The sequence below is a fragment of the Myotis brandtii genome, unplaced genomic scaffold (assembly GCF_000412655.1).
Source record: "Myotis brandtii unplaced genomic scaffold, ASM41265v1 scaffold291, whole genome shotgun sequence".
Taxonomy (NCBI): domain Eukaryota; kingdom Metazoa; phylum Chordata; class Mammalia; order Chiroptera; family Vespertilionidae; genus Myotis; species Myotis brandtii.
Genome location: NW_005361118.1, coordinates 792,693 through 803,227, shown reverse-complemented (window position 1 = coordinate 803,227; position 10,535 = coordinate 792,693). Strand labels below are relative to the sequence as shown.

The 10,535-nt window shown below is 39.9% G+C and overlaps 1 protein-coding gene and 1 pseudogene across 4 annotated transcripts in view; one reads left to right on the top strand and one right to left on the bottom strand.

The window, feature by feature from the left end:
• PLS1 (plastin 1) overlaps positions 1-10,535 on the bottom strand; it is a 157,112-nt gene that overhangs the window by 105,993 nt on the left and 40,584 nt on the right. The gene's annotated exons all lie outside the window — the stretch shown is intronic.
• On the top strand, positions 793-4,199 carry LOC102249527 (annotated as a pseudogene).

Below are 10,535 nucleotides of genomic sequence, written 5' to 3'. Positions count from 1 at the left end.
CACACACACACACACACACACACACACACACACACACACGAGGCACCTGTTCCGAGCCTCTGCTGCCAGACTGTGGCTTAGGCCCGCTCCCCACAGGGAGCGGGCCTAAGCCATCAGTAGGACATCCACTGAGGGCTCCTGGACTGTGAGAGGGGGCAGGCTAGGCTGAAGGACCCCCCTCCACCCTCCAGTGCACAAATTTCATGCACTGGGCCTCTAGTAATTCAAATAATTTCCTTCATCAGATTATGGCTTCACCAATTCAGCTAAACCTATGCCTCTGAACTCTAATCCTTTACCTATTAACAGCTCTTGTTTCCCCCCATGTCCTGAGGAAGGCCTTCTCTTGCTCTGGAGGCCGCTTTCTGAGAACTTTCCTTCATGTCATTTCCTCTCCCTAGAATTCTATTCTCCCACATCCAAATCTTTACCTGTCCTTGAAGCACAGCTCAAATTCCACCATGATTTCTTCACTGCCCTCATTTCATTTCAGCACATCTAGGGTGTTTATTGAGAACATCTAGGGTGCCAGGTGTTGAAGGCAATCAAATGGTGACTAACACAGGGACCTGGCTCTCAAGGAATCTGCAGTCTACTAAGGGAGTCAATAAGCTGTAGATAACAGCAATGGCAAACACACGAGACTCCCTCACCCATCACAATTCTTTCAAATTGAGCCACGAGTTGCTTCAGGATCCCCTTTTCAACATGGCCCCACACACAGGCCCTATCTAATATCCATCCCTCAGAGTGAACCAGAATGCTACCTCCAGAACCACAATACAAGCTAGGATGGAATACAAGGAAAGGAAAAATCTTTTCACTGGAAGATTCAGAGTAAGGTACCATATGAGCCAAAATCTTGAAAAATTAACAGGCAAAGAGAGAAAGATACAAATCCCAGCTAAGGGAGATTATTCTTAGCAGTCTCCCCATAGAGCGCTCAATGTGACAAAATGGAGGGTTTTTGTTTGTGTGTTTTTTTTAATATATTTTTATTGATTTCAGAGAGGAAGAGAAAGGGAGAAAAAAAAAACATCAATGATGAGAATCACTGATCAGCTTCCTCCTGCACTCCTCCTACTGGAGATGGAGCCTGAAACCCAGACATTTGCCCTTAATCAGAATCAAATCTGGGATCCTTCAGTCCACAGGCTGACCCTCTATCCACTGAGCCAAACTGACTAAGGCACAAAATGGGAGTTTTTAATTAAGTATCTATAGTGTGACCATCTGGTCAAGTAATGGAGTAGGTATACCATGGGCTTGTCTCCTCCCACAACCACATCAAAATTACACTTAAACTAGAGAACAACCATCATTGAGAACTGCCTGAAATTTAGCTGAATGGAAGTCCTATACCTAAGGATAAAAGAAGCAAAATGGAAACTGGTAGGAGAGGCAGAGACATGGAACAGGTTAATCCAATATCCACCCATGATGGTTGAGAATTGGGAGGGATAGCTAGACTGTGGAGATCCCCCAGAGGAGCGAGGGGTCCCAGCACCATACCAGGCCCCCGGTCAAGGGTTCAAGTGCTGGGAAGAGCAGTTCCTAAAACTTCTGGCTGTAAAAACCAGTGGGGATTAAGGCTGAGAGAGATGAAAGGCTGATGGAGTCCCAGGCAGTTCCTCTTAAAGAGCCTGCAAATGGACTTACTTAGACTCACTTGCTCTGAGTTCCAGCACTGGGGCAGCAGCTGAAAAGATGCAAGGACCATACGAGGAGGAAATACTAGTAAACTGTCTGGCTTCAGAGTGAGGGCTGGAGAGGCAGCTTTCTCCCAGACAAAAATGCTGGCAGAGGCCATTTTTCCTTTGTTGAGCCCTTATCCTGCAGGTACAGGTGGGTGGTGCCATATCTGAGTCTCCATCAACCTGGCTCACACTGTTTTCCCTACCATAGTGTTCCCTGAGACCTCAACTCACCCAACCTGCAGATCCATCCAAGCTGCTTCCAGTGGATTTTCCATACAGTGGCCTGTCTTGGCTCATGCTGTAGACTTTCTCAAAGTTTCACAAACCCCAAACAAACAGCAGCTAACCTGTGTATCAAATACCTCTTGCTAAGCAGCTCCAAGCCTGGCAGTAGTGACAGATGGGCTAAATTTGCAGCTTAGCCTCTCCCATGTACTTACAAGCCCAGCACAAGAAGCAATCATCCACAGATTGCTTAGTAGCTCATACCAAGTGGCCTGGGCAGGACACAGGCAGTGGCTGACTTTGGCCTGCATCCCAAGAAGTCCCAGAACCAGCACACATGATGGCTAGCTTCAGACCACACCAGAGCATCACCCAGCCACCTTCAAAAAAAATACACACCCAAAGGGCAGACTCAGCAGGCACCAGTGCCTCACTAAAAGGAATCCTGCTCTGTAGGTTCTGCCCCTGCAGAGCTCCTCCATGGCCAGTGCTCACAACCAATCAGTCTGAGGGTCAATCCCTTCCATTGACATGCCAACAGCAATTAAGGCTCAACTACATCAGGAGGGCACACAAAACACACACAAGGGCAGCAAGCTCAGGTGACCAGGGAAATTGCGCCACTGGGCCCCACAGGACAGCTACTACATAAGGCCACTCTTCCAAAACTGGGAAATATAGCAACTCTAATACATAGAAACAAACACAGGGAGGCAGCCAAAATGGGGAAACAAAGAAACATGTCCCAAATGAAAGAACAGACCAAAACTCCAGAAAAAGAACTAAATAAAATGGAGACAAATAATCTACAAATGCAGAATTCAAAACACTGGTTATAAGAATGCTCAATAATCTCAGTGAGAATTTCAACAAAGAGATAGAAAATATAAAAATGGAAATAGAAAACATAAAAAAGTACCAGTCAGAAATGGAGAATACAATAACTAAAATGAAAAATACATTAGAGGGAGTCAACAATAGATTAGATGAAGCAGAGCATCACATGGGAAATTTGAAAGACAAGATAGCAAAAAACACCCAATTAGAACAGCAAAAAGAAAAAAAAAATGAGGATAGTTTAGGGCAGCAGTCGCCAACCTTTCGGACCTCCAGTGGTCCGTGGACCACCAGTTGGCGACCGCTGATTTAGGGAATCCTCTGGAACAGCAGCAAGCATACCATAGGGGTACCAGAAGAAGAAAGAGAACAAGGAATTAAACACTTATATGAAGAAATAATGATGGAAAATTTCCCTAATCTGGTAAAAGAAATAGACATTCAAGTCCAGCAAGTATTGAGTTCCAAACAAGATGAACCCAAAGAGGCCCACACCAAAACACATCATAATTAAAATGTCAAAAATTAGAGTCTCAGCGCGCCTTCCAGCCTGGCGACTTCCCAGCAATCAGATCCTCAGACTTTCCTCACAGCATGGCCACCTCAAGCGAAGAAACCGAAACTGCCTCCAGCCCCCAAGCCGGAGAAGAAGCGGACCCCTCAGGACGTGCCAAAGGGAGAAAAAGAACAGCAAGAAGGGATTGAACATATTGATAAAGTACAAAATGAAATAGACAGACTTAATGAACAAGCCAGTGAGGAGATTTTGAAAGTAGAACAGAAATATAACAAACTCCGCCAACCATTTTTTCAGAATAGGTCAGAATTGATTGCCAAAATCCCAAATTTTTGGGTAACAACATTTGTCAGCCATCCACAAGTGTCTGCACTGCTTGGGGAAGAGGATGAAGAGGCGCTGCATGATTTGACAAGAGTTGAAGTAACAGAATTTGAAGATATTAAATCAGGTTACAGAATAGATTTTTATTTTGATGAAAATCCTTACTTCGAAAATAAAGTTCTCGCCAAAGAGTTTCATCTGAATGAGAGTGGTGATCCATCTTTGAAGTCCACTGAAATCAAATGGAAATCTGGAAAGGATTTGACGAAACGTTCAAGTCAAATACAGAATAAAGCCAGCAGGAAGAGACAGCATGAGGAACCGGAAAGCTTCTTTACCTGTTTGCTGACCATTCTGATGCAGGTGTAGATGAGTTGGGAGAAGTCATCAAAGATGACATTTGGCCAAATCCATTACAGTACTACTTGGTTCCTGACATGGATGATGAAGAAGGGGAAGGAGAAGATGAAGATGAAGATGATGATGATGATGAAGAAGAGGAAGGGTTGGAAGATATTGATGAAGGGGATGAGGATGAAGGTTAAGAAGATGAAGATGAGGATGAGGGGGAAGAAGGAGAGGAAGATGAAGGAAAGTAGAGTTTGAAAAGCATCAATTCTTATTGAAAATATTATTATTACAACTTGCAGAAAGATGATATTCACCATAAAATAATCAGTTATGTATTTTTAGAAATCATCCTGCCTTTCAAATGAAATTACTAAATTAACATTATTATAATCTTTGTTAAAGGATAAAGTAAAATTTATCAATGAAGTTATTGGTATGTTACTGGGTTGACACTATTTACTTGATTCCATTAGGATTTTTAGTTTTATTTTGTACAGTTATATATTAGTACAACCTGGCTGTTTTCTCCTACCCTCTTTCTTATAACTAATAGTCTTTATATACTTCTAGCTGGGATGTATATGGTTGAATCCACTGAATCGAGAAAAGCTGCCTCTAACCTCTTTCATCAGCTTCCATAGGAAAAATAATATTGCTTTAAGGTGCAATACTCAACAAAGAAGTTTTATTGACTTGTATGTACCAGCGGATAAAGCAGAATCAATTTAAAATTTTTACTTTTTTTTCTTGCTAGTATAGTATCTATGCAAAAATTTGAATGAATTTAATCATTATATATTTCTAAATATATTTTTATTGATTTCAAAGAGGAGGGAGAGGGAAAGAGAGACAGAAACATCAATGATAAGAATCATTCATTGGCTGTTTCTTGCATGCCCCAAACTGGGGATTGAACCTGCAATCTGGGGTTGTAGCCTGACCTGGAATTGAACTGTGACCTTGTGGTTCATAGGTCGAAGTTCAACCACTGAGCCACGCCAGTGGACTTTAATCACTATATTTTGAAGTTTTCGAAAACTCCCCAAATTAAAAGCTTAGAATATGTTGATTATTGAATTTCAGAATATCCAGATTGCCTCCCATTAATAAAAGTAACTTCATATCAAAGTTTAATCTAGCAAGTTGGAATCACATTAATGTCTTAAAATTTCTTGGGTTTCTTCTGACTCTAATCAAACAATTTTTGTAATTTAAGTAACTTTTTGTTTCATCCTTTTCTTATGAATAAATGTTAGTTCTATTTAAAAAAAAAAAAAAAAAAAGTTAAAGAAGTTCATCACCACCAAACCAGTGTTAAAAGAAATGTTAAAGGGATCTTTAAAAAGAAGTAGGAAAAAAAAAGAAAGAAAAAAAATTTAAAAAGAAAATAAATAAATAAAAAGAAGTAGAAAAAAAAACCTATGAATATAAAATGGTAATAACTACGAACCTACCAATAACCACTTTAAATGTAAATGGATTAAGTGCTCCAATCAAAAAGTGTTATTCTCACTGCAAGCCGTATTTTCTAAGGAGGAATTTTCTATAACTTCCAAGACTCTTAAGTTCATCTGTGCCCCTTACCCACTGACAATAGAAATATTTAATCCGCTGGTATTTGTTCCAGTTAATGTATTTTGATTGTAAGCACCAAAAACTGACTTTGGCAATATTTGCCCAAAAAAGGAATACACTGGAAGGGCACTGAGGTTTGGCTCAAGAATCACGGAAGGCCTGAACAAGTAGACTCTGGAAGGATAGGTTCCAGACATCTCTACGAACTCCACAGTAGAGACTATGACATGCCATTGTAAGGCACTGTCTCCAGATGCCTCAGCCACCACTATCTGTGAATGACCATCTAAATCCCAGGATGTTAGTCTGATTGTCATAGCTCAGGCCACATGCCCATCTCTATGGTCAGGGGATACTATATAGACAAGGCCTACAACTATAGAGAACCTCTTTGTTCTAAGTTCATTTGCCTTCTGCAGTGTTTATGTTTGCATGAAACAAAGATAAAAGTCAAATCTGACTCTCAAGTAAATGTTAAGTCTACTATCCTACCAGTCTTCTGACCCAATCAAAACACCTGAAACAAGACTCATAAAATCTCCCCCAAACTCTCCATCCAAAAAAAAAAAATACACAAAACACAGCGTTCATACACAACGGGCAATCTAGGAAATCAAGGCCAAAAGCTTCACAATAAGTGGTAGAGCTGGGATCCAAGCCCAGGGAGTTTGCCAAGTTCAGAACCTTAATTATATACTGCCTTCACAATAGCGGTCTCCACACATCCTTTCCCATCCCTGTATCTCAAGTCATATACCCCATAACCATTTCCTGTTAGAGCTGCCCTAGAACCCGAATTTCCAATATAGAATAGTTAGTGTAGTGTGTGCACACTGTGCGATCTGTCCTCTTACTAGAAACTCAAGAAGTAGATAAAAGGGTTTAAAATAAGATTTGTGAGAATTATATAAATTATTTTACATCACGCTTCTGTTTTTCCTTTCTTTTCTTTTTTTTTTTTTGTCTCTAGAAAAGTACCTTGTTCCGATTTTCTGAGTATTATTAAGTCACAGGATATTATACATTAGGGCAGTAACTGTCCAGATTGTAACTAAGTTTAATGCCTAGTATCTCATTCAGAAAGAAGGCCTGGATACCAACACCAGAGAACTGTCAGAGAACGGGATGCCGAGAATCACTTCCTAGTGCTCTGAATAACCAACATTACTACCTAGATTATCATCTGTGTTCCCCCATTTCCAGCCAAGAATTTCTATGTAAATGATTCATAGAACAAAGACAGTCTGGTACAACTTGTATCTCGGTGAGCAGAGAATTCCTACCCAGTGTGCTTCCGTGTCTGGGTTTGAACTTTAACCTCCAAATCACACGTTGGTTTAAACTTGAAGTTTTTTTTACTTTTTACACAGATAAATTAAAACTATTTTCAGGAGTTGAAACTCTGAGGTACTTTACTTAACAACCTGAAGAATGCAACTCCGACCCTCTTGATTAACTGGCAAAGGAAGGACTTATCATACATATGTGTGTTTTCATTTTAAAATATGAATAGGAGATAATACATATAAAAATGGTAATAGGAGCTATTTTGGAATTGAGGGTGATGAGATTACAGGTGATTTTTTTCTACATTGTTGCATATTTTCCACAAAGTCTATATATTACTTTTATAACAGACAAGAGATGAAAATAAGGAAGAAAAAAAGATTCACATTTAACTATTCCTACATAACAGTTATAAGAATTTTGAAAAAAGAAAGGGATAAACCTTGATATGCTACTTAAACAAATCCAAACCAGTATGAAATGCCCTACAGCCCAGCCATGTCGTCAAAACTCACTTGCCCTTTTCCTGGTTTTCCCTTCATCCTTTCCTCACCCTGGAAATTCCTACTGATTAGTCCAGATCCAGGTTAAAAGCCCACTGCCCAGCCAGCTCAGCCAGTGTGGCTCAGTGGTTGAGCGCTGACCTATGAACCAGGAGGTCAAGGTTTGATTCGAGGTCAAGGTTTAATTCCCGGTCAAAGCACATGCCTAGGTTGCCAACTCGATCACACTATAGATACTTAATTAAAAACTCCATTTTGTGCCCTAGTCAGTTTGGCTCAGTAGATAGAGCATCAGCCTGTGAACTGAAAGGTCCCAGGTTTGATTCTGATCAAGGGCAAATGTCTGGGTTTGGGGCTCCATCCCCAGTCGGGGGTATGCAGGAGGCAGCCAATCGCCAATCGATGATTCTCTCTCGTTACTGATGTTTCTATCTCTCTTTCCCTCTCCTTTCCTCGCAGAAATCAATAAAAAGATATATATATTTTTTTTAAATGAAGAAAAAACCCCACTGCTTGCTTACATCTACTTGAACAATGGCCACAATAAAGACCACTGGCCAGGCCTTTTATCTTTCTAGCCTTGTATTGTTTCCTGTCTCTGTCACACCATGCATATAATCACACTCACTTTTTATTCTATAAAATCTCCTGGCTAATTTTATTCAATATCTTACATCATTTTCAATGGGCAGTCTATAGCAGACATGGTTGTTCTAGGCCTCCTTGTGCACCAGAAATACATGTAGAACTAGTCACATAAAATGAGTCTTCAATTAAATTAAGTAAATAGCTCATGACTGCTCAGTGTTTAGCACAATGTTAAGCATCACAGGAGATATAAAAGAAATATTGGATTTATTCTCTGTACTCAAAACATTTAAATTCATTCATTTATTCATTTAGAAGAGCATCTAAACTTTTAATATCTGGTTTAGATGTCCCAGGAGCTTACAATCTAGTGTGTGTGTGTGTGGGGGGGGGGGGGTTGGGGGGAAGGGAAAGATACACAGATAGAAAGTTAAATGGTAATGTTAGTGTTTTGTGTGTAATTAATAATGTCCAGTAGAAAACAAATGTTAAAAGATGTTTAAAATGATAAGATCATTTTAAGGTGTCACAGGGTAGTGTGGCCTGGCCAAAAAGAATGAAGAGGAGGGTCCTGGCCAGTGTAGCTCAGGTGGTTGGGTGTCATCCAGTGCACCAAAAGGTCACCAGCTCAATTTCCAGTCAGGGCACATGACCGGGTTATAGGCTCGATTCCCAACAGGGGGTGTGTTTCTCTCTCACATTGATATTTCTCTCTCTCTCTCCCTCTCCTTTCCTCTCCAAAATCAATAGAAACATATTTTTTAAAAAAGAATTGCCCTGGATGGTGTTGCTCAGTGATTAGAGCATTGGCCTGAACACCACAGGGCCACAGATTCAATTCCCGGTCAAGGGCATGTAACTGGGTTGCAGGTTCGATCCCCGGTCCAGTTGGGTTGGCAGTGGTGACAGCAGGAGTGTAGGAGAGGAAAAAAGAATGGAAAAAGATAGAGTTTTAACAGTTAAAAGCAGTTTTATATTTTATATATGTAGAGATGTCTGAAATATTTACCTATGGATAAAAAGTAATACAACAGTGTTGGAGTTTTGAATAACCTTTAACTTTCTGCCTTTTTTTTTCCTGTTTTTAATTCTACTGAATACACACATATACACACACAGAACATATTTAAAGTACAAAATTTGAAGTTTTGACACACTATACACACCTGAAACTATCATTATAATCAAGATACATGCATATATACTCTTTTTTTCCTGGCTTCTTTCACTCAGCATAAATATTTTGAGTTTTATCTATGTTGTTGTGTGTTTTAATAGTTCATTCCTTTATATTTCTGAGCAGTATTCTTTGGTATAGATAAACCACAAAGACATTTAGGTTGTTTACAGATTTGGGTTAGTACAAAAGAGCTGCTATGAACATATGTGTATAAGCTTGTGTATGGATAAATGCTTTCTTTTCCTTTAGTAAATGCACCTAGAGCAAAATGGCTGGATCTCATGGTAGGTACATATTTAACTTCTTTAGAAACTGCCAAAACTATACTCCACAAGTGATACCATTTTACTCTAGCAGTGTATGAGAGTTCTAGTCCTTTCTTAGTTCACCTACACTTGGTATAGTCAATCTTTCTAATTTCACCCATTCCAAATAGTAGCATCTCACTGTGGTATCTTATCTGCACTTCCCTACTAACAATGATGAGCATCTTTTCATGAGTATATCTGCCTTCCATATATCTTTTCTGGTGAAGTGTCTATTCACATCTTTTTCTTATTATTTTATGTTTCTTTTCTTCTTATTAAGTTTTGAGGGTTGTTTACATATTATAGATATAGATGCTTTATGAGATACTAGTGGCCCGGTGCATGAAATTCGTGCGGGGGAGAGGGGTATCCCTCAGTCCAGCCTGCACCCTCTCCAGTCTGGGACCCCAATCAGGCAGATTGGGCCAGCCGGCAAGGGAGGGGGTGCGGGGAGGGACGACCGTGGGAGGTTGACCAGCTGCGAGAGGTTGGCTGTGGGAGCAGACTAACCACCAGGGAACATCTCCTGTGTTGAGTGTCTGCCCTCTGGTGGTCAGTGCGCATCATGCCTACCAGCTGGTTGTCCGGTCGTCTGGTCGTAACAATTGCTTAGGCTTTTATATATATAGATAGTATTATGTTTCCTCATCTTACTTTATTCCCATTTTACACATGAAGAAACAGAGAGGTCAACCTGCAAAGCCTAGGTCATCCACTGGTAAATACCAAAACTGTACTGTTTTTCAGTGTGCCTGCATCCCAGAGTTCCATGTGCTTTTCCGTAAGCCACACTGACTCCTGAATGTCCAAGAGCAATGAAGACATGAAATAGATTGTTAAGGAAACCAAGGAATCATCTTTCTACACGATATTTAAGAGATCTGAGTCTCTTTTATGTAGATGGTGAAATTAGATAACTTGAGGTTTACAAAACAATTCTGTACATCATTTCTAACTTTCTCAAGTCTAATTTAACTCCAAATTCTCCATTTTTTTCAGAAGTAAAATATTATTTACTTATTACATTCAACAAGAATTAACATTCATAAGCAAGATAATTTCATGAGTATGTAAGCCAGTAGGAATAAAGCATAGGGTTTTCAAGGGTATAGTATTAAACATTATTAATACTACTTCTGATTT